Source organism: Durio zibethinus, chromosome 13 (genome assembly GCF_047325235.1).
Source record: "Durio zibethinus cultivar Kanyao isolate XHJ-2024 chromosome 13, ASM4732523v1, whole genome shotgun sequence".
Taxonomy (NCBI): Eukaryota; Viridiplantae; Streptophyta; class Magnoliopsida; order Malvales; family Malvaceae; genus Durio; species Durio zibethinus.
In genome coordinates, this window is record NC_143174.1 from 24,307,245 (window position 1) to 24,331,881 (window position 24,637).

At 26.6% G+C, this 24,637-nt stretch overlaps 2 long non-coding RNA genes and 1 pseudogene across 3 annotated transcripts; 1 reads left to right on the forward strand and 2 right to left on the reverse strand.

Moving 5' to 3' along the window:
• Window positions 1-193: 193 nt before the first annotated feature.
• LOC111303286 (calmodulin-like protein 3 pseudogene) lies at window positions 194-1,489 on the reverse strand (annotated as a pseudogene). Its single transcript, XR_016326742.1, has 2 exons — window positions 643-1,489; window positions 194-242 (listed from the first exon to the last, which is right to left on the reverse strand). The product of XR_016326742.1 is annotated as a calmodulin-like protein 3 pseudogene (transcript).
• A 4,786-nt stretch (window positions 1,490-6,275) lies between these two features.
• On the forward strand, window positions 6,276-9,242 carry LOC149515454 (uncharacterized). The gene is made up of 2 exons (XR_016326743.1): window positions 6,276-7,122; window positions 8,040-9,242. It is a non-coding gene; the product is annotated as an uncharacterized LOC149515454 (long non-coding RNA).
• A 74-nt stretch (window positions 9,243-9,316) lies between these two features.
• Window positions 9,317-13,003, reverse strand: LOC149515455 (uncharacterized). The gene is made up of 2 exons (XR_016326744.1): window positions 11,713-13,003; window positions 9,317-9,765 (listed from the first exon to the last, which is right to left on the reverse strand). It is a non-coding gene; the product is annotated as an uncharacterized LOC149515455 (long non-coding RNA).
• Window positions 13,004-24,637: the final 11,634 nt, after the last annotated feature.

Consider the following 24,637-nt stretch of genomic DNA (forward strand, 5'->3'; position numbering starts at 1 on the left):
ACAAGAAGGGAAGAAGAGAAGAAGCTTTGCTTCTGTCGTGCCATCAGATGCTTCAGTGAACAATTCATGCTGCTTTGCTGTCATCATGAACAATTTCTTTCTTCGCCCCAGCCTTTGCCCTTGATATTCTCATTGATCTCAATTTTCTCTGATGCAACTGAACCGAGACATGATTATGTTCAGACCTCAACGCTTTGGTGAATTTTTCATGTTGGCAATACATCCTATTGAAGATAACACATCTGGAATACATTTACAAGAATACATTTACAATTTACACCCTTCACACCGCACACGTTTGGTGGCGATTACAAATATAGATTTCGACAGGTGCACAACAAAGTTAAAAAATATGTACAGTACATTCAAATTCAGACAGACCTAAAACCTGAACTAGTGTACAAACGTTGTTAAAAGTACTGTCACGAATATAAGATGGTAGTTGCAAGTTGGTAGTGGCAGGGTTGTTGTGGTGAAAGCTTTTAATGGTTGTGCTAATGTGTCAAAAACCAGTTCAAAAGGGTTAAAAGTAACAAAACCAACACAGACAAACGCCTGTAGATTTGAAAGGAGATCACGATAAGTGTTGTCTGTACATAAATTGTGAGTTTGGGCTGGAGAAAGAGAGATGAAAAGCCTTACTTTAAGCTTTAAGCTTTAAGATTGGTGAGATCAGAAGGCTGATACTGAAACTAGTCCTCCTCCACTTTTCATCATCCTCTTGAATTCGTCGAAATTAACCATTCCATCTCCATCCATGTCAACTTTCCTGATCATTGCTTTGCAGTCTTCCATCTTGTTCCCTTCCTGCAACCCCAAAGAACACAACACAGAACCCAATTCCTCAACTGAAATCAACCCATCTTTGTCTTTGTCAAACACGTCGAAAGCTTCCTTCAATTCCCCTTCTACGACACCTTCTTCAACAATTCCATTTCCATCTTCTCCTCTTCTCACACCTTCCTCATGATGACCATCCATGGCCTGACACAAGGTGCAAAACTCATCGAAATCGATCAAGCCATCTCCATTTGCATCCACTTTCAGTACCATTTCTTCGACCTCTTTCTCTGTAAGGAACATCCTGATATTCTTTAGTGATTCCCTCAGTTCTTGCTTTGTTATGAACCCATCACCATTCTTGTCAAAGGTGGCAAAAACCCTTTTCTGCTCTACCTTTTTTGAATCACTCCTTTCCTTCACTGAAATCACCTGTGTAACAGTCTTAGAGGACACAGGTGATGATGAAGAGCTGTTAAGGAAGAAAGATTGAAGCCATGCATAAAACTTCCAGGGAGAAAAATAGAAGTAAAAATTAATAAAACCAGCTGTAAAAAGAACTGCTAGTAAAAGTATGGATGTCACCATATTTCTTGTCAATAAAACAGAACCAAGATGAATAAGAAGATAAAACAGCTGCTACAAAGATGAAAAAAGAGTAATTTTCATTTTATCTGATTTTTTGTTGAGCTTAAGAACAAGAACCCTCTTTTCTTTTGGACAATATTTGAGAATACGCGGATTTGAGAATTGAGAAAACGCGGAGTTGTTGCACTTTTGATCCCACAAAACGCGTGAACTTTATTCAAGGATGTGACAAAGTTATTTAAAGAAATCCATTACTTTGAATGAATTATTGGAAGACCCTTGTCAACGTTGAATTTTCGGATTAAAAAATATTAAAAAATTAAAAATCGATTTAAAATCGTTCAATTTAGTATAGATCAAATTTTGGATTGGGAGATAGAAACTCAAAAAAAAAAAAAAAAAAAAACTCTAACCAAATTGAATTATATATATATATATATTAATTTTTATATATTTTTTAAATTTTATAAAATAAAAATAATAATTTTATATTAAAATCTATTTAAATATATTAAAATTTTATATTAAATTAATATATAATAAATAAAAAATTAAAATTCAAAAATCGATAAATTGAATAAATAAAATTTAATCCAAACTGAATCAAATAAAAAAATAATTAGATTCAGATCAAATTTTAAAATTTCATAAATTATGCAATATTTAAAAAATTTAAATCAAACCTTACTCGATCTGGACTATTATTACACGTAAATGTATTTGCTCAAACTCAAATTTTTTGAGCAATATATTAATATTTTTATTTTAAATTTGAGTTAAGTGACAGTAAAAGATTTATAAAAAAATTTTTAGTCAAAATTCATAGAATTTTTTATTAAAAATATCATATAAAAATTAAATTTAAAATTAAAATAGATAAATTAAAATATTTTATTACATAGATTAAGTTTGTAAATTTTGAAAAAAAAAAGCTTAATAAATTTTGATTTTTTTATATAGATATTTTTAATAAAAAATTTTGATAAAATTTTGATAATTGAATAAGTACTAATCAAAATTAAATTGTAAATAATATTTTTAATAATTTATATATATTATTGATTCTCGTATTAAATTTTATCAATTTATCAATTTTATTTTTTTATTAAATTATTTTTAAGAAAGAACTTCCATGTCAAATGCTTTCCTTCTCAAGGTGGGTGGATCACGAATAATTTCCCTTGTATATTTTTCTTTTTGAAAAAGCCAAAGGCTCTTAATAAATTGCTTTGCCTCTCAAGGTGGAAATCACCAAAGACTTCCACGTCAAAGTTTGATGCAAAGCTTCAATTGTGAATAATTTTGGAGATATTAACAACATTTTTTTTTTTTTTGGATTTACATATGAGATTTTTAACAGCAAAAATCACACATAGATTTTATAAATGAAATATTTAATTCTTACAAACTTAATCAATTCTCATAGACCATATTAATAACATTAAGACTAAAAGGTCAAAAATACCCTTTAATTATAATTTAATAATCACTTAAATCTTTAATAATTAAATCTTTAATTTTATATTTCACTCAATTGACTCATTAATTGAATAAAATCTAGTCAAGTGAAAAAAATTGAATCAAGTAATCTTCGAATTATAATCAATTGAACTTTTAAAGAAAATTTCAAAGAGAAAGTGAAAGAGATAATAAATAAAAAAAATTATGTAACTTGATTTTTACATATTAATTGCACGAAGTGATGATAAAACTTCCATCTATTTTATTTTTATTACATAACATTTTATTTTAGTTGAAAAATAATTAACGATATTAATTTTTTTATCCAAATAAAAGTTTAATCAAATAAATATTTAAAATATTAATTGATTATAATAAAAAATATAAATATAAATAAAAATTTTAATTATAATTCAAAACTTTTTATACCCTTTATCCTAACATTAACCATTAAAACAAGTAAAAAATTCTCAAAATAAAACGTCAAAGGCGAACCACCCTATAATTTGGGACCACTTTGTTTTGCTTTAATTTTGTCTTTATTATTTAAAGTTTGGGTTTGTGAAATGATAGAAGAAATAAAATTTATTTTGTTTTTGATAATGGAACATTTCCCGATGATATTATGGAAGTGAATATATTTTATTATATTTATAATTTGTTTAATTAATTCATAGATTTTAAAATATAATTCGTACTTATTTATTAATCAAGGGTTGTATTCATCTCTGTCCAACTAAAAACTTTCATTTTTCTTCAATCAACTTTTTTCCTCTTCTAGTACTATAGGCCAAAGAAAATACACATAGCATTGAAAAGGCCCAATTTCCATTAAGATCAAGGTGTTATTTAAAATTGTCACAACTAAAACAGACAAAAATAATACTATTAAACATGTGACACATTTCATCAATTGTTTATAGATATGATTATTTTACCGACAAGTGATTGGTTCAATCGATTAGGTTCATCATATTCGATGAAAAAATTTTAGATTCGAATTCTATCAATAGTCATTTATTGGAATTATCTCGAATACACGACTTATAGTCATCTGTCTTAGGTTATCAAATACGATACATCTTACCTTAATCTGAGAGATTGAGTAGTCTATCTATCCCGAAATTTTCTTATCATAAAAAAAAAAAAAAACATTATTTCACTTTAGATAAAAAAAAAAAATGATTGATTTTTTTTTTCTTTCATAGGGTGACAAAGTTGTCAATAATGTATATTATGTTTTTGAGTTTTGCATAGGCTTGCAAGCATTAGGACCATCATTATGAACATTACTACTGACTTTAAAAAACACCTTATTTTCCACATTATAGGCACAAATAAATCAACGGAATTTTTTTTTGAATTTTCAACTAATCCAATCATGAAAAAATTTTAAATAATCGACAAAATTGTATGTGGTGATCCATTTGTGTAGGAGCAAACAAAAAAAAAAAATTGCAATTTTTCTTGATAGAACCAAAACAAGTGATAAATTCTTTTAGTATACAACAACAAAGTGTAAAATCAATGATAAAGATATCTTCATGGAATTTAGGAGGAAAAGAAAATCATAAAAGAGCTGGATGCATGTGATGGATCATAAATTCATTGCAAGAGGGGAAGAAGAGAGGCACATTGTTTTTGTAAGAAATGAACAGGCTGTTAAATGGCAGGACAGTCTCCCACAAAACGGATGAAGACAAGCTTTGCTATCTCTGTCAAAGCTCCGTCCCGTTTCAACGTACGCCTTTATTCCACATGCCTCATGCCCGCCCTTTATTACGGTCCCATTTCTAATTTGTCCGTTATCTCTCAAATTAAAATTACTCTCTTTTTTTTTGCTTGAAAAAAAATCCCAATCATAGTAGTAATAATTAGATTTTGAATGTGTTACTTAAACATGGAATTGGAATTAGCCAACATAGAAGTTCAATTCTAAAGATTCTCGAAGATGTATTGAAAAAATCGATCTAATTTTATCTTTATTCGTTCTTTTTTTGTGATATTTTTCGACTACCGCAAGAACATATGAACATCAATTTTCCTAAAGTCAGATTTCTTATAAAAAATCTTATCAAGGTTTTGGTGAAAGATGAATGATAATTTCAAATACGGCTTTTTTCTTGTATTTTTTACATCAATATATTATTTGATATTTATACAATAATATTATATATTAATTTTTTATCATATATATAATCATAATTTTATAATATATAAATATAAAAATAATACATTAGACATTTCTTATTAGCTCGGGCTAAAATATATATGAAGAGACTAGTAAGTTTTAATGATTTGAAACAGATGAAATTTGTGTGAAAGGATGATAGCGAAAATCAGCATTTTGTGGTCTGATTTTTTTTGCTTTTGGAGTAATCGGCGAGAGAGACCAAAGGTATAGCATTGCGCCGACAGATAGCATGCAACGCTGCGCTGCCACAGCCAGGAATTACATTTGGTGTTGCTCCATTAAGCAGTACATTTCACTGCAAACTCACGTGATCGAATATCGCTGAAAAAAAAAAATTAAATTTAAACTTTTTTTTGTTTATTAGATAGGAAATAAAAGATAAGATAATGGTTTCGAGCTTTAAACTTTTATGTTTTAGTTTTTTAAAATTTTATAATTATTAAATAAAAAATTGAAAATAATTTTTAATTTCTTGATTTAATGATTAAAAAATTTAAATTTCATCATTTCCATTTTCTTATCTTCTTGAATAGAAAGAAGACAAAGAAAATTTTAAACAAAATTTGACAACATCCTTGATCATATTATAAAAAAAAAATAATGTTAAATTTCATTATTAATTTCATGAGTTCTTGAATTCCATCCAAATTCATTAACTTACAAAAATGGAAAAAAGATTTGGACAGTTTTTGGGTGATAATCTTTCATGCTATCCCATCAATATCAAAGTTTGTCCAAGGGAGTCACATCATTGCAGCAAATTTTAAAAATTTTAGAAACACACCAACTAAATGTAAATGGTACAGATAAAAATAAAAAATAAAAATCACCCTTGCCTTTTACTCTCATTTCCAACTTTTTCCTTCATTAATTTCATCCTGAAATAAAATTTTCTTGCACCTATTTGCATAACCAAAAACTAAATAATAATAAAAAATTTTCACTTATTTTCTTGAACGATCTCAACATAAAAAATTACGGCAGAAACATTTTGCAGCATCATGATTGATGATAACCTACATATTATATACAGGTTTGGGGTAAAAAGGAAAAGAAAATAAAGATTGGGGACCAAAAACAACCCACACCTTTAGTTTCCAATAAATTTTTTTTAAATAAAGAGATGAAATCACATGGCTGCATGTGATAGGGATGGGATTTTTTCTTTGGTATATGGATTTTCCCTTCTTTTTTTTTTTATTTTTATTCCTTTAATTCTGGTTCTGGGTCTCTTTTAATTTTTCATCATGTTTGATTACTCTTTTTTGTCCATAAGTTTTTCAATGTTGGCCTAGCCAGGTTTCAGTTTAACTTGCTTGCCTTGACGTATCTAATTTAATATTCTGGCTGTATTTTGTACCCCACTGAGCACTCACCAGTAAAGCAGGTCTTTTTTGGTGAGTAAATTGCTGCTTTGTGATTGTGAGTGAAAACAAACCCTACCCCTCTTCCTTTCTTCCCCTCCTCCCCAGGCTTATGTTCCCCCCTTTTCTTTCTCCGTAAGGCTGGTACATAGATTATATGTTGGTACAGCACTGGTCCATGAAATTTTGCATTTGGCCATGCTTATTCTTCTTCTTCATCACTACTACTGTTTTTAGTCAGGAAAAAAGGCTTTCCTGATAATTTGCGAGTTTTTTTTTTCTTTTTTTGGAGATCTGAGGTCAAGAAATTTAAGTGGGATGGTTGATGGTTTTTTTTTTTCCCTTTAAAAGTTCTGGTCATGCTTTTCCACAGCTTTCTTGAACTTTCTTTGTGTACTTACTCCTTAAAAATATTAGCTAATATATAGCTTTAAAGTAGCACACCATGGAAGCTCAAGAAAGCTCTGGGAGAACATGATGGCAATTCAGGACTTGTTTTCTCGTTTCAGTTAGCTACATTGAAGACCAAGATTTCCTGCAGCAAAAGAAAAGAAAAGAAATATACTTCATTTCTCTTTTATCCGCATACCGAGCTTAGTAAGCTTTAAGCTCTCAAAATTATTACTAGTTCATTTAATTTTTTTTTATTACAGCCCTTTCCTTTTTTCGAACTTGTGATCCATCATTCTTGCAGCTTTCCCCCCAGAGAAAAGATTTCTGATGCTGAATTGCAAGGTGGGTTTTTTTCCTTTTTTTTTCTCTTGAAATGGTGATTTCATCTATTTTAACTCACATAGACTGCAACACTTTTCTTGCCATGCATGGACATGGGGAGAATCAAAGGAATTTTATGTATGCGTGACATAGGTTTATATGCAAATTAAATTGATCTAAATCAATTTTTTTTTTAATTTCTGATATTTATTATTGAATCAAAATGGTGAAAAAGTGGAGTTATATATTTGGTGCAGAGAAGAGTCCCTACCTTTAATTCCTTTATATCATCAATGATGTTAGTTCTTCCTGTTGGCCTTTCTGGTTTTGCTTTGCCCCTCAGTCTAAACACTAAACATGATGTCCTACATCTCTATGGGAAAAGGTCAACCTTTGGCTCTTTTTGTATGACATCATTTTTTAATCACTCCCCCACTAATCATGATCTCTCCCAATTATCTGACCCTCAGTCTTGTTTTTTTTTTTTTTCATTTCATTTTCTTGATAAATATTGTTATTTATTTTCTTTTAAATTAATTCTCTCAATTCCCCCACAACAGAGGTAGTTGAGCTCTTATGGAAATCATCCAACCTGTCTGATCACAGATGATCTCAACTTTTCCAACCTATCTCTCAATTATTCTCTTTCCCTAACTCCTACAACATCCCTCTAACCCTAGCTAGCTTATCAATATTGCATTAATTATACATGCATAAATGTATCCTTACATCTTTGGAATGGTGCATGGCTGATTTTTTATAATTGTTTATTCAGGAATTCAAACTAACATATATTCTGACTATTAAGTTCAACTTTTGATGTTTTACATTTTGAACATTTTTTCTATGACGACGACGAGTCGATAACTATACATATATTTGATTAATTAAGACAGCAAATTTTCCAGCTAGTATGTTTGACAATTTATGGGTTGAAGGGGGTAGAAAGTTGATGACAGCAGAAGTTGCTTACGTGCGGAAACAGCATTGGTGGGCAGTAGAAGAACAGCCAAAGGAACATAAAGGTTATCTACCTCACAGCCACAAGCACCTCTTATTTCCAACTACTTTCTTTCTTCTTTTTTTTTTTTTTTTTCATTTTCTGTTTCTTTTTGGTTTTAATTTCTAAATTTCATCCAATTATATTCTAAGCAAGTAGCAACAATATCAGTGGGTCATTTAAAATATATCTATATATACGCTCACTTCTGTTACACCAACCCCATGCAAATAGTTTTAATTTTCCTAGAAAATTAAATTAAATTAAATTATTATTAATTACAAAATTTCCTTTTTACAGCTATATATACTATAGGCCTTTAACAAATTAAAATAAAACAGTGATTCATAATTTAAGTCAGGGAAATTAAAGATGAGTGAGAAGAATCTCACCTAATAGAAAAGCCCAAAAGAAAAAGGCTCTTATTAAGGTGTAATCAAAGATAGAAGAAGGAAAAGGGACCATTAATTAATTAGAGTGAAGATAAGAGTAGTGATGGAGAATCTTTCCTTAATACAAAGAAAGGTTCTATAATCCGTACAAAGTAGAAAATAATTAGTAATAATAATAATAATAATGATACATGACTACATATAGTAATTAAATATTTAATGTATTACGGGGTTTTTTTTTTTTTTTATCAGAGTGAATTCAATTATTGACAAAGCATGGGGAAAAGGTGATAATAATTAAAAACTTTTATGCATGAGCAATTTACCAATTCAAGCCATTATATACTTACATTGCTGCTTTTACTAAACATAAATCATAGTACAAAAATCATATATGTAGGAGTATACTATGATTTTTTTTTTTTTTTTTGAAGTGCAGAGGAAGCTTTTTGGTCAAATTTTTTGTTCAAGGTGGCAAGGACAATCGATTAATGGTGTCTCAACTTCAAATTTTCCCATTTCTTAACCAAAAAAATAATACCCTTTTCCAATTTAATTATTATAATAAAAAAGCAAGAATGGAAAATTTTTTAAGCTTTTTTTGTCCTTTCAAACTATTCTATGTAAGTAAACATGAAACATTGTAAGTACTGAGATTTCGTGGAGGGAGGAAAGGAAGGGAAGTGGGAATCATCCATGATTTTGTACACATTTGAATGAAGATATAGTAGTTTCACTTAGTTGCTTCACTAACGAGTTCATGAATATGGGTTTGGTTTCTTGTTGAATTCATGCTATTGCTAGCTTTATGGATTAAATCAAGTTGAGACCTTTACTTGTTTATATAAATAATCCAATTGATATATATATACAACTGGCGCCCGTTAAAGAGATATGTACTAGGGCTGAAACTTTGGGGGAGCCATGAACATGCTGAAAGGGAAATGGCAAGGCAAAGCAATAATTCCGCCCCCATGTGTTGGGGAAAATTGTTCGGTCACGTCGCTTTTGAGGTATAACTCTTTGTTCAAACCATTGGAACAATAGGAGAGCAATTGCAACTGCAAGAGCGCAGGGACCTGCCCTTTTATCTGATGTGAAAGGGCGCCAGCAACGAAAAATTGCAACTTTGTTGACCATGAAGGTGAAAGGAATATGTATATCGTACAAGCCAAAGTAATCAACCATCATCATGACAATATCGAAGCCTTCAATCCTATTTCTTCCCTGCAAAAGCCGGTCTTCGACACTTCGAATTCACTTATGACATTCCTAATCAAATATCCAAATGAGAAAAGGATCAGTAAACAAAATGTGGAAGTACTAACAAAATTTGTCAATCGTTTCTCAGCAAAATTAATTCACTACCCCCTTTCACTTTTTGACAAGAAAAACCAGCCCAACTTTCCCAACATATAAACAGCAAAACATGCAAAAAATACACCAGCATCGTGCAAGATAATGTATAAATTTTTGCATGTGTGCAAATTAGGTAATGGAACATGCACATGCCAAGCCAATAGGGAAAGTAAAGGAAATATAAAAAACTACTCCACAATTCATAAGATTTATGAATACTTTAATCTATTGATATCACAGCCAATAATACAGACAATAAGACAAGTGTTGCAGCAGTTACAGTAGTAGTTCTCTTAAGATTACCGAGATTATTCAAGTGGACATTCACAAAACACAAGGCAATCACAGCTTTTCATCTCTCTTATCTTTCCTTCCTAAAGGAAAAAGCTATAATAATTATAAATTATATAAATCCGACAAACAAATCCTTCCTTTTTGACCTCATCAATACAATATAAGTAAGTGGTAGCTAGGTTGTTCTGTAGCATATAATATATTTGTTTAATCTGTGATTCCAACCTTTTAAATCTTTTGCTATGATAATGCTAGTAAAGTACTTTTCTTTTGGAATAATTACTTGCAAACAAATTAAGTTAAGGCTATTACAACAGTATAGACTTATAGTAGAGATTAAATTAACTGTCAGTTTTTTTTTTTTAATGCTGATGAGCCGTTAAAACCGCTTCCTAAGTCTTGCGAAACCATTAATATCATCTAAATGAAATCAACTAAGCCACTCGGACGAACAAAAAGCTTGGAGACTCGAAAATTGCCACAAAAGTCTGGAAAATTGTCGGTTAATTAGCACTCAGAATTAAATCCAAAGAATAAAGGAGCGATGCTCCATGTTACATCAATCATAAAGTAATGTTATTAAAAACATTGTACACCAAAACAAAAGGAGAAATGATTAAAATGTGAGCAAGATTAGTTGGCAGCATTAAAAGATCGATCACATCATTAAAGTTGCTAGATCAAATGACTTGTGCAACTTCAACAAACGAATAAAAGATTTGGCTCCTTAACTGGATGAGTTCAATTTTCTAGTGAACATCTACGAATACAGCTAAGGTAAACATATAGTGTGTATAAATATAAATATATATATATATATATATATATAAAGAAGCCAGCAATTGTTTAGTTTGTCAGGGTGCAGATCATTGTACTTTCTCATCGGATTTGTTTTATGACTGTAAAAATTTGTCCAAAACAATATGCCTCCATTTTAAAAAATCACATTAGTTTGTCTATGGTAGATCTACTTTGTCAAATGAAAAAAAAAAAGCTTACTTGTTTCAACTACCTTAGAGGAAGGCACGTACATTAAGATCAGATTTTGAAACATCCCCAGTACTATCAGGACAAGACAGCATGTTTTGTGGGATAATCTAGAACCACTTTTCTTGCAGCTTAGTTGTCCTTGGGCATTGTTGAAAAAAATATATATGTAAATATATATATATAAAGAAAAAAAAAACCCTAATCTTAGAAAATTCAAAAGTGGGACAGTCCATCCAGGTTTCTTATTTTCTTTTGATTATAAGAGCTTCATTCACCTAACACTCAGCAAGCTTCACATTCAAATCCAATTGCATGAACTTAGGCATGGTAAACTTTAATCAATTGTGTGGGATCTCAAATGAGCCAGGATAGGCTTAAGCCTAATTCCGCTGGTGCATACATTCAATATAACTGGAATTTTAATGCTGCTTATTTGAGTAGTAACCCTATTATGGTTAATTAAAAATTATCCTGGCAGTTTTGAGCCATCTAAAGCAGAATAATTGTACACTTTAAACGGAATAAAAAGCATGAAATCCAATTAATGAGAATGCAGTGAATCATATAGTCACTCACTCACAAAAAAGAAAATTTGACTGCAATGGAATCTTTGGGGGTTTGGAAATCTATAAAAATGACTGAAGTTAATATTTATCGATGGAAGTATAACTGCAGATTGATCAGCTGATAACTGTTGCAATTTTATCTACAAATATCAAGTAAGAGCTTTTTGAACCTCAAGTCCAGCAGTGTGGAACCTACGTACACATGGGGGCACGCTACATTAAAATAAAGTCAAAACAATTAAGATAAGAAGATCCAAAACAAACTCTTAGAAATATTCAGCAAAGACAAGAATCTAGAGCTGTAGAAAATTCCAAGTACAAAAACAACAGTTATCATTCTCTTTCTCTCTCTCTTTTCTTACAGTGTTACTGCAAATTAGGAGTAACCTTTTCTTTTTCTTTGATGTACAAAGAGGCAGCTTGCAGAAGAACAGCAATGGAAGAAAACAACTTGCTCCCTTTAATTTTTCTCTAAACAATGAAAAACAAACAGCTACAGAAATTATTATGGGATAATGGTTATGATGGTTTCGGACTGTTAGAAAGCAGCCCAAATCAAGAGCAAAATGAAAGAAACAACATAATAATTCAAAAACAAAAGAATAGAGAGAATGGCAACTCAAGCTCGGACATCTCACATAACTCAAAAGAAGAAAAAACACAAAACCCATTTAGGGTTCAGAAAAATTTTGTTCTTTAAAGCAAATAACCATGGAAGCTACTGATCTATAATATATATATATATATATTCCATTCATAGTCAAATCATCTCAAAGAAAAACTTATTGAGTGCATCAAAAAACTCCTTGCAAGTGGATCAGAAAGACAAACCAAACAAACAAAAAAAAAGATTAATTAGACAAAAAAATAAACACCCAAAATAGAATTTCAAATCCTGGGGCCGATCGATCTTGAAATTTTCCCTTTGACCCTGTCTGTGTCGTCCCACAGCTTTATTGAACCGCAACAACATACTCGTATGCCACCCACATGCACCATCAACAACAACAAAGAACGATCTAAGATGAAGTTGCCGTTCAAGAAAGCTGCGGAAGAATACAAAGAGGGCCATGTTTGTTTCTTTCTTATCCTTTTCCTCTCATCACCACCATCTTTTATCCTTTACCCTAAAAAAAACCTAATCTTCATAAACAACCATGGCTAGAACCAAGCAAAGGAAACAGGAAGGAAAAGAAAGTAAAGAGATTGAAGGCGAGTTTACAGGGTGTAGGGAATGAGGGAAGATGGGATATTTATAGCGGAAATAAGTTAGTTTCTTTTCACCACCAATCCCGAGAAGAATATTGGGAGAGGAGGGTGCCTCTTTAAGATTTACTGAACCCTAGCTTTTACTATTCTTTTATTACTTTATTTTATTATATATTATATGTAATGTTATAATATTAATAACAATAATAATGTATTAGTAATTTTTTTACACTAAAAAAGTTATTATTCAAAAATAAAAGAATAAATTATAAATATTAAAATTTAAATATCAAGTTTATTAGTCAATTAATTTTTGAATTAATTAATATATTATGAATTTATAAAAATTTGTATGTATAATATATTTTTCAATTAAAAAAATAATAAAGTATTAAATTTATTTATTTATTTTTTAATCGTTGTTGTACAAATTCACAGAATTAAGATATTAATTCGTATTTAGTAAATTTTTTATATTTTTATTGTAGTTATTTTCAAACCTTTGTGATGTTAAAAAGCAGATTAACATGGAGAATTATCTTAAAACTATATTTTAGTAACTTAACTGTGGTTGGTATGCATATTGCCGGATCTGACGGTGGATGTTAACCTAGTGGGGACAAACATGTGGGCCCTATCTGTACATCTGTCCACACTCTTGCAACTAATTAACCGCCCACGCGCTTTTATGGCAACTGAATTCTACAGGTTCCTATTCCAAATCTCAAATCTCTATGTTTTGTGTCGGTTATAACCATTATATTTTTGCCATTTATAATCGGTCTTTGTTTTTGAATTTTCGTTATAACCTACATATCATAACAAGTAAAAGAAAATCTAACTCTTAAATTAAGTTCACACTTTGCTAAAATAATTTAAAAAATTTCAATCTTAATAATTTTTTTAAATTTATATTTTAAATTTACTGAATATCATATTTTATTATTGATCAAAACTAAATGTTCTTTTAAAATTAGACAAATATGGTCATGTTAATCAAGTTAATTAATCTCAACTATAAGTCAAAGTAGTTAATTAGCCTTGGTTATCAATTTTTTTTCTCTAATTAAAGGATTGCCATCTTTGGAGACGCATTTGATTTGCTTTAACAATCATAGTTTTGCCATTTCGGATTAACATTATAGTTTAATTTTTCGGTTTTTTTTCTACAATTAAAGAACAATTAAAACTCATTAAATTTGCTAGTAGGAGAGTTCTCAAACTAATCAGGGCATGATGATGAATTTTTCAATCTAAGTGTATGTATGATTAAAAGGAAAACCATGCCTAATAAGAGTTAATACTTGATTTTCAATACCTTTTCATTTTATGATCAAATTAAGCTTGGAAAATTAATAACTTAATTTGATACATTTTCTAATTGGTTAAGATTAGTTAATCTGGAAATTAAGTTAGATTTATTTATTCATAATTTTTTTTATGCATAATTCTTACATTTCTTCGAGAAGCATTCTTAATTTGAAAACTTGTACGGACATAAGAAAGAAAAATATAAAGAATGGCTATCATTTTTTTTTTATTTAGTTAGAGTATTACTATCTTTTAAGAGACATGTAGTAAACATGCTACAAATTGTCAAGTTTTTAATTGTTAATAATTTATAAACTAAAAATAGAACTTACAATTTGTGCATTAATATCATGTAAAATATTAAAATTCGGATATTTATATCATATTTTACTTAAAAATTATATATCATAATTCGTGTTACCATAAAAATATGATTTTTTTTATTTTATTAAACCTATATATAATTATTACTAAAATTTTATTTTCATATGATTTTCACTATCGTGTTTTAAATCACAAAATCTAACTAAAAGCTTAGAAGAAAAATGTAGCTAGACTAGTGCCCATTACTAGGTTGCATTATCTCCAAATAGCTTTTCAAACAAAGAAGAGACCTTATGCTTCTATGCATAATTTTAACCATTCCCTTGCAATTAAAATGTATTTTGTTTCATTCAAACTTTTAAACAAGTTCTCTATTTTAAAACCCTCTTAAAAGCTGATGAGTCAAATAAAACAATTTTTAACTTTATACATATGTTTTTTAAATGAAAAAATTTAAAGAATCTTTTCATTTTTAAATTATTTCTTTGTATATTAAGATAAACAACACATATACACAAACATTGCCATTTTAGTGCTCCAAAAAAAAAAAAAAAAGAAGAAGAAAGGGAATCAAAATAATAATTCTTGTTAACTGTTAGCACTTAATAGGATAAAATTTCCATTGAGAAAGGTTGCCTTTGTCCTTTAATAAGTACTAACATGGTGTGCAATAGTGATGTTACAATGTTTTTGTTTTGAAAACCTTGACTCTATAACTTACCATCAAATTTGAATAAGCTTTCTCTAATTATAGTAAAGTTTGTAATTAAACTCATATTCTTCTATTTATATCAATTGAACTCTCAATTTATTATTTAATACCAAACTAACCTAATTTGAATTAAAAAAAATAAACCGATGAGATTAAGATAATTTACATGTGTTAAAATATATTATGTCGTTAATCGCATACATTAATTTTTTTTCTCTTTTTGGTGCATACATTAAATTTTTTTCATCTTATATGATTTTTTTTTATATCAAATAATAGATTGAATGATCAATGAACACAAATAAAAAAAAAAATAAGGACTTTCTTCATCTAGTTACTTAGGTTAGGTAAAATGATAAAATATGTTCTCTAATTATAGTAAAGTTTGTAATTAAACACATTTTCTTCTATTTATATCAATTGACTCTCAATTTATTATTTAATACCAAATTAACCTAATTTGAATTAAAAAAAAGCCAATAAGATAATGATTCAAATAACTCACGTGTGTTGAAAGATGTCATGTCATTAACCACAGACATTTGTTTTCTTTCTTTTTTTTTTTTTATGCATACATTATTTTATTTTCATCTTATATGAAGTTATTTTATATCAAATAATAGATCAAAAGATCAATTGACACAAATAAAAGAAATGGACTTTGATTGAAAATTTTATCATAATTAATTTTCTGACTTACTTTATCATTATAATTCCTTTAAATTACTAAAAATATTTTTTACTTCCACATTTTATTTTAGTTAGATCATTATATTTGTCTTTAATCAATTATAACTTAGAGCTCTAAGCAATAATATAATATCAATACACTTTTAATGTATATATATTTTAATTATTACATCTATATAATCAATTAAATAATTAATTATTATATCATAATCAAGTTATAATTGTTAAATAATCAACTAATAAATTAAAATATAACTAAATAATCAAATCAATACACGATGAAACTTGAACCTAAGTTTTAAAACTTATTTTTTTGTTACTAAATCAAAGTCTCATAAATCACTTTTAATACTTAAATTGTTAAAAAGAACGAATGTTATGGAAAAGGCAAACATACATATAGTACTTTACATTTATCTTAGTGCATTTTTGGACTTGAAAAGTACAACTTCTTTAGTTTCATTTTATTTGTTCATGTTTAATTTTTTAATAAAAAATTCAATTTTAATTATTATTTTTAAAATATTATATTAAATTAAAATTTAAAAAAGTATGGTTTGAAAATTTTGAAACTCAAAATTTGTCAATCATATTTTAAAATTTTTTTAATTTTATTAAAATAATAATCAAAATTAAATTCATTTGACTCGAACAATTAATAAAAATAATAAAAATAAGACTCAGGGAATATTATTATTGATAACTAAATAAGTGTTCTCACTTCGCTATAGGAACATAACTTCGCTATAGGAACATAACCAAGGTATAATCTTCATATATAATTGTTTTTAATAATGGTACTACCAAAATTTTAAATTTTAAAGTGAAGAAAAAATAATAATTTATATTGTTTAAAATATTTTAATATTTACATTAATTTTCAAAATAATTTATTTGTCATCACAATTGAATTACAAATGATAGATTTGAAACTTTACAACCTTTGCCTTTTACGTTTGAGGCAACTGAATAAAAAATCAAGCAACTTGTTTTTGACACCGTAAATTATAATATATATATATATATATATATATAATGCTCCAAATCTTTATTCATGGGCAATCCATAAAAAATATTTTGATATTTTATCGAATCAATCAAATCTACCGATCATATATTAATTTGATTATTTTTAATTATTAAAAATAAGTCAATTAGTTTGATTTTTTTAAAGAATTCTGTTAAAAATAGATTTTTAATTTTTAAAATTGAATCAAATGATTACTCATTCTTATTTTTATATATATTTTTATATTTTTTTTAAAACTTGAACATTGAAATACTAAATCTAACCATCCTTAATTTCATTTAATATAAAAAAACTTACAACCTAATTGAGGGGTAAATGTTATCTAATTAGATTTTAACTAATTTTTAAAATTGAATCAAATGATTACTCATTCTTATTTTTATCTTCTTTTTTTTTTTTTAAACTTGAACATTGAAATACTAAATCTAACCATCCTTAATTTCATATGATATAAAAAAACTTACAACCTAATTGAGTGGTAAATGTTATCTAATTAGATTTTAACTAATTTTTAAAATTGAATCAAATGATTACTCATTCTTATTTTTATCTTTTTTTTATTTTTTATTTTTTAAACTTGAACATTGAAATACTAAATCTAACCATCCTTAATTTCATTTAATATAAAAAAACTTACAACCTAATTGAGTGGTAAATGTTATCTAATTAGATTTTAACTAATTTATAAAATTGAATCAAACGATTACTCATTCTTATTTTTATCTTTTTTTTTAATTTTTTTATTTATTTTTTAACTTGAACATTGAAATACTAAATCTAACCATCCTTAATTTCATTTAATATAAAAAAACTTACAACCTAATTGAGTGCTAAATGTTATCTAATTAGATTTTAACTAATTTTTAAAATTGAATCAAATGATTACTCATTCTTATTTTTATCTTATTTTTTATTTTTTTTTAATTTTTTTTTAAACTTGAACATTGAAATACTAAATCTAACCATCCTTAATTTCATTTAAAACAAAAAAACTTACAACCTAATTGAGTGGTAAATGTTATCTAATTAGATTGTAACTAATTTTTAAAATTGAATCAAATGATTACTCATTCTTATTGTTATCTTTTTTTTTAAATTTTTTTTATTTTTTTTAAAACTTGAACATTGAAATACTAAATCTAACCATCCTTAATTTCATTTAATATAAAAAAAACTTACAACCTAATTGAGTGGTAAATGTTATCTAATTAGATTTTAACTAATCTAGTTGTTCTTCCCAAATTTGTTCGGGAAAACTTTAATATTATATATTGATAATAACAATAAACAAATTTCCCTAAAAAAAAAATCAAAAAGGGAAGCGTGGGGAGCACTTAATGAAGCATGCAAGTGGGGGGGATTTGGGGATGAATCAAGATGAAGCCTAAATCAAATCAAAATTAAAGAGAAATTAAGACCAATGAAGAAAAAATTCATGTTCACATGGGAGCATGTGGTAATGACCCCACCGTAGGAACGTTGGTGTGTGTAATGACAGTACAGCCCGTTTTTCCCGGGACGGAGGTCCCTTTGTCGGGAGGTGGTGTTTGAGGACACTTCTATTTGTAACCATAGGCCAGCTTCATGGGACATCCAACGACCACAAAAACGAACGAATATCAAAGGTGGCCCGTCATGGCTGTTTCGTATACATACAAATACATACGGAAAATTAATAGAACGACAAATATTATTTAATTTTATAATAAAATTATAAAATTTTACTTATAATAAAATATATATATCATATACTCACATGCACATATATTTACGCAAAATATATATTGATAAAGGCTATGTTTATAAAAAAATTTGATGAAAATAATTCATACCATAAATGAAATACCTTTTTTTCACTATAATTTTTAGTTATCATTATATAGTAATTTGTAATTAATATTTTTTTTTAATTTGATAAAACTATATTAAACTCAAACTCATCTCTTAATGTAAATGAATTAAATAACAAGTGTCTATTGAAACCGGTTAATCAAGCTTGAAAAAAAAAAATTCCAAAACAATATATTTCTTTTTTTTTTTTTTGGTTACATAGAAAACAATTTTTTAACCCACTTTAGATTAATGGAGAGTAAGTAGGTTCAATTTGTTTATGTCCCATCTTTTTCATGACACTTATGCTTTTAATTTATTTGTGATTTGATTTGATAGTTGACCAATGTAATCACTAGCTTTTAATTTCTTGTTTGGCAGCCCTATTAGAGTCATGAGAATTTGGGTTGTCGGTATGCGCAAAATTTTGTGCTATGTGCGAGAGAGGATATAAAACTTTCGGTCGTGAGTGGGATGGTTAAAAGATGGTGGATCGAAATTTTTTTTTATAGAAAAAACAGTGACATATAATTTTTTTTTGTTGATATTTTAATACCAATATACATAATTGGAGCTTTTATACGAGATTACGTATACGTGAAAATTATAATTATGATCAAATAATTCTCAAAATACATACAATATGCCTATTAAAGCTAATAAAAAACAATTAATAATATTTAGAAGAAAAAAATCGTATAAAATTAGATGAAATCTATATCCCTAATTTAAAATCGAGATATTTTCAAGTCTCTTAATTTCTTACCATTGATATAAAATATCATCGAGTATTTTAACAAATAAAATTTAATCAAGAATGGAGCTTTTTCTAATTTATATTAAAATTCAAACTACAACCAATCTTCTTATCATTCTCATGACATAAACAAACTTTATATACATGTAATTAAACACGGATTTAATTTAATTTAATTTAATTTAATATTCTTGTTATTAATTTTGTTTTTTACTTTTTTTTTATTGTATATATGTACATAAAATTAAATATGAGATAAACGAATTGACACCACTCAAATCGATTCATATTGTCGGTGGTATACGGGAGTTTGATTTTCAAGCATTTTGTTTGTATATAAAGATATAAAGTATTGGGTTAATTACCTAATTTTTAAGATGTTGGAATTTGATTTATAGCATCATTATTTGGCATGTTTTAGTACATAAATTATTTGTCATTATTTTGCATAATTGACCTCAGACCGTGAGAGTGTTAAAATAGCTTGGTTCCATACTTGTACAAGGACTTCGTTTCATTTATCTTCCATTTGGTCCCACATCATCCAATGAATGAAGATTGTAAAAAAAATGGTTTAAATTTTTGGTTATTCAGTTTAAAAGCACATTTATTTAAGGGTTGAATTATTTGTTTAAATCTAAAAATTTGGCTAAATTTTAAGAGAATTTTAATAAAAAATTAAAAATTGTTAGACGAGTTTTGATATAATTTTAAATTCGTTTAAATTTTAAATTAAATCTTAGATAAAAGATTTAAAACTTGACTAGATCCGACTCAAATATATATATATATGTGAATTATATATAAATTAATTTACATATATAAAGATTAAAAATAAAAATTATATCTTTTATTAAACTTAATTTTTATTTTTATATATATGTAAATTAAATATAATCCAATTAAACTTAATTTAATAATACTTTTTTAATTTTGTATTATTATAAATTAAGTTTAATGGGTAGATTTAAATTTTATTTTTTAATTTAGATAAGATTTGAAAAAATTTTGAAACATGAAATTTTAAACTAAATTGAGTTTGAATAAATATATAAATTATTAATATAAAAAATGCCATGTAAACTTGATCTAACTCGACTTATAAACACTTTTATTTAAAAATAAAATGAAAAAATATAACACACGAATATTTGAATCAATAATAATATCTTTTTTTGTTTTTTTAGAATAAGTGTATGTATCCTCTTAAAAAATTGAATTTGAATTTAAAAAAAAAATAATGCCAAATGTGAATAATAAAACATGCAATGTTCTATAATAATTACTTATGAAATTTACTAATTCAAGTCCACAAAATTCATCAAGATTAATATAAAACATGTAAGGTTCTATAATACTTATGAAATTTACTAAGAAATTGATTTTATATATATGATGATATTGCATTTTAAGACAATGTAATTACATGTGAACCTTTTTAAGGAATATTTAGTTTCTGTTAATTAAAAAAAAATGAGAAAAGTATTGTCCATTTTGATAAATTTCAAATTATTGAAATCAATTAAAAAATTTCCTACCTTCTTTCACTATTAATTGCGATTGTAAAAATATATGTTATTTAATTTTAAACTTTTTTTCACATATATAATTATAAAATCATAAATTTATTTTCTTTTCATATGTTTCTTTTCTAATAATTGTTGAAATGAGGGAAAAAATGACAGTAAAATATTCTTTAATTTGCTATGTGCTCTTCAACGGTTTAAGGCTTATTTAAAAAAAAAAAAATTTCACTTTGAAGATAAAAAAATTATAAATATTAAAATTTAAATCATAAATTTATTAAATATTAAAAACATATCGAATAAACCAATTAAACTAAATTCAATTTAAAATTTCATTAAAATAATCTATATAAAAAAAAAAAAAAAGCTCTATTGCATCGTCGTATCATTTTGAAACTGATCCAAACCAACGTGATGATAACATGGAAATACGTTTCCACTTTACCATTGAAACGAAAGCATAAATTTAATCCTAATTCCCGAACTATCCGGGCCAGACAGATAAAAGACTTCAGGAAGAACAGGAGCCAGGGTCGCAGGTGTAAGAACATGGCGACAATTGCATGGGAATGCATGTTCTCCGTTGTCAGTATATCACTGACGCTACCTAATTGTTCCAACACATAAAATCACAAATGCCCGACACCATTGAAGCCCCTTTGTCCATTCGATTTAACCCACACCTTTGTCTTTTCCCTTCCCGATTAGGTGCTTGTCCTGCTTTTGCTTTTTCTTCTTCTTCCTCCTATTCTTTCAAAATTTTAATAGTATTTATTTTATAATATTACCTTGTAATATTAAAAGTAAAATTAATTTTAATTCTGAATTGACAAGTAAATTTATAAAATTATTATAAATCTGACAATTCATATTATCGTATCTTATAAAATATTATATTTATATTATATTTTATATGATCGACAATCTATATTGCTCGTAAAAGTAATAAACTATTGTGGGCACTACTTTATTTTAAACAATTTGAGTTGAGATCTTGCCTTTTACAATGGATTATTTAAAGTTTGTTAAATTATTTACTTATTATAGAATTAATAGCCATTTTTTTATTATTATATTTATATATATATTTTAAAATTCTTATTCATATATTTACTTGGCTCAAAAAAATATTATGGATATAAACTTTTTAAAACTTTTAATATGATTTTAATAAAATTTAATACAATTTCGGTAACTCTATATACAAATTTGATAACCACTAAAATTGGTTGATATCTTCTAAACTCAATAGCTTGGATTTTTGTTCTATCTATTTTTATTCTATATTCGACTGGAAGAAAAATGTTGGACATTTTGGGCCCAGCAGCAACTGCTTCGGCCCAATCCCTCTGAAATTTCTATAATGGTATGAATCATTGCAAGTAAGCCTAGTTTTCTGTAAGAAATGAATGGTAAGGACGGTGGGCCAAGTACAGAAGAGAACTAAGCTCATTGGATAGCTATTCCCCGCAATAGTCCATTCCAAACTACTTGGATAATGTTGCAGAGAGGTTGTTTAAGTGGTTGTCTAAGGTACGGATATTCATAGCTAGGATATAAAGTGGATGGTGTATTTTTAATTATTATTATTTCTTTTATATTATATTTATTTTTGTATTTATGGGTATTTTAAATTTATTTTCATCTCATACTCATGAATATTTAATAGGTATGGATAATTTTTGTATCATAGCTTTTTCAAATAATAAAAATAAAAATTTTTAATTTTTATCTTATATATTTATGTAATTTTTTATAAATATATATTTTAAAATAAAAATAATTAGTTTTAATTAATCTAAAATAAAATTTATATTATTAAATAAAATTTTATTTACTAAACATATAAAAATATATAAGGCATAGGTATGAATAGTGGCAAATATTATATTATCCGCCTAGATACTCATATTCGATAAAAAATTTAAAATTATTTTTATTTTCATCATCATCTTTAAAATTTAGTATCTATCTTTATACTCATTCAGATAAAAAATTAAAATTTTTATCAGGTTTAAGTAAAATTAATATCTCTAATTTTAATTGGTAAATATTGAATACTTCACTTATATGATTTAAATTCAGAGTTTTGTTGCAACAATCTCTTTTAATGAACGATTTGTAAATTTAATATAAAACTTTTTTAATATCCGTCATTTACCCTAAATTTTTATGTAAAATAAATAAATAATTTGCAAATCCCATATTTCCTTGGGAGTTTAGATGCAATCAGCAATCCCATTTGGGGCCATTTCCCTTTTTTGGACAAAGTTAACTTAATATGGTAGATTTTGTTTTCAGGTGAAAGTAGAAAAAATCAAGATATAGGTAGAGTTGCATTTAGAAATGGTCAAGTAAAATTTATATTTGGAAATAAAATTGATAATTACTAAAATTATAATATGCATACTTAGCTGATTTTTGTTTTTTATATAGATAATACAATACTGCAACTTTTGGCTAAAAAAAGACAATCAGGTCAACATTATATACAAGTATCAAATGGCTTTTTGAGAATTAAATAAATGAATTAACAAGTTTGAAGATACATATATAAGAATGCATATAATTAATGAAATTGCTTAGTGAATGTGTAGTTTAAACCGAACAAAACTTGAATAAATTTTTTAAATAGAGTTAGTGAAATTTTTTTTATTAAAAACAATAATATAAAAATTAAAATCTAAAGGTCAAATTATTAAATTAAAAGATATTGTTATTTAAATTATGTACAAATTTTTAAAAATTTTAAATAAAATTTAATCTATATTTTATAAAATTTTAATAAAAAAGGTTGACAGAGTTTTCATAATAATAATAAAAAAATTCTCACCAACCATAACTTGAATTGTGACTGCTTTAAAAATATTTCGTTGGTAATTCTCTTCAAATCTAAGTATCCAAAAAAGAAAAAGGTGCGTTAGTCATTAAGAGTATAAATGATATATTAATACTTATAAATTATTTTAATTTGACTCAAATAAAATTTAAATTCGATTTGATTATTATCAAGTTAAACTCAAACTTAAGTAACTTGACTTATTAATTGAGTTGGATTCGAATATTTTTATATTCAACTCGAATAAATCACAAGTTTAATCGAGCTTTGATATTTTAATATATTTTTATTATTTTAATTAATAAAATATATCGAATTCAAACTCGAGCTCGAATATAAATAATTGAGATTTTATTAAATATAAGAATCGAGTTTATTTTTATATATTAATTAACCATAATCAAACGAATTCGATTTCAATCTTGAATCAAATTCAAATTAAAAAAATAAAACTTAAATCAAATTTAAATCAAAATTTAAAATTTAAATTTTGAATCAAATTTAATATTATATCGATTATAACTCAATCAATTACATTTTTATTAGTCATGGTCTCTTGTCCCTCCCCTTATTAATTTCCCAAAAGAATATTGTAATTTAAAAAAGTTGTCTTATTTCCAACAAAATGGAATAAAAGTCAATGGCAAGTAGTGACATTGAGAAGCCGACTGTAGCCGTGGCCTGCCTATGGTAGATAGTAAATGGGT